Genomic DNA, 1,102 nt, shown 5'->3' on the forward strand with positions numbered 1-1,102 from the left:
GGCAGTGTAGGTAACGATGGGAATTGGAAGGCCAGAGAGGGAAGGGAGTTGCCCAAGTTCACACAGCAAGTCGGAGGCAGAGCCAAGCTTCAAATCCAGGTGACCCACCTCCCACTCAGGGCTTTTTTCATGAAACAAGTTTCCTCTGTGCTTAAGACACCCCTGTCCTGTGGCCTCTTCCAGAGACAGAGAAAAGGACAAAGGCAGGCAGAGAGAGGAGGACACACCAGCTGGCAGAAGGGAGGAGAGAGGGGTCTCCTAGGGGAAGCTTCCCCTCCTGAGCACCTGAGGGGGGCGCTGGGGAACCAGGGCTGCGGTGCCGCCTGGACTGTGCCGAGGACTGGGAGGGACAGGGGACCACATGAGGCCGGAGTGCAGGACGAGGGGAGATGAAAGCCCAGGGCTTCCCCACCCAGAGCCTCCTGTACCCGGGCTGCCCCCCCGGCCAGTGTGAGGAGTGGGGCCTGGGGGTCCTCACTGACCTGGGACCCAGACTCACCTGGGAGAGAAGGGAGTGCAGGTCTCAATAGTGAGGGCTCTGGGTGGGTGTAGAGAATGAGGGGAGCAGTTGGGCCCTGAGGTTCTGCCCTGCCGTGTGACGTCAGGGAGGGAAAAATCCCTCTCTGGGCCTCATTCTCCTTCTAGGGCCCCAGAGCCAGAAGACCTCCTCATTCTGTCATGGCGACGTGGACTTGATGCCTGAGGGCCCCCTTCACTGAATCCTTCGGTGAGGCAGGCTTGTGCTAAGGCCTGGACCTGCGTTCTTTCATCCAATCCTCACAGCAATTGCACCAGAATCATTTTCCCCCCACTTGACAGATGAGGAAACTGAGGCTCAGAGAGGCCTTGTCCAAGGTCACACAGCTCGTAAAAATTTCAGAGCCTCGCGACCTCACTTTGGCCCCCGGTCTCAGATGCCAAGCTGTGGGCTGGGATCCCAGCAGGCTGGCCCCAGGGCCTGGGCGGTTGTAAGGCCCTGCGCCTCTGTCTGAGGCCCCCTCCTCCCTCCCGGTGCCAAGGTGGCAGAGCAAGGTGCCGACCTGCCCCCCAGTTGCAGGCACCCCCAGGCATGCAGCTGCATTCCTTTGGGGCGGGTGTGGGA

Source organism: Lipotes vexillifer, unplaced genomic scaffold (assembly GCF_000442215.2).
Source record: "Lipotes vexillifer unplaced genomic scaffold, Lipotes_vexillifer_v1.1 scaffold496, whole genome shotgun sequence".
Lineage (NCBI taxonomy): Eukaryota > Metazoa > Chordata > Mammalia > Artiodactyla > Lipotidae > Lipotes > Lipotes vexillifer.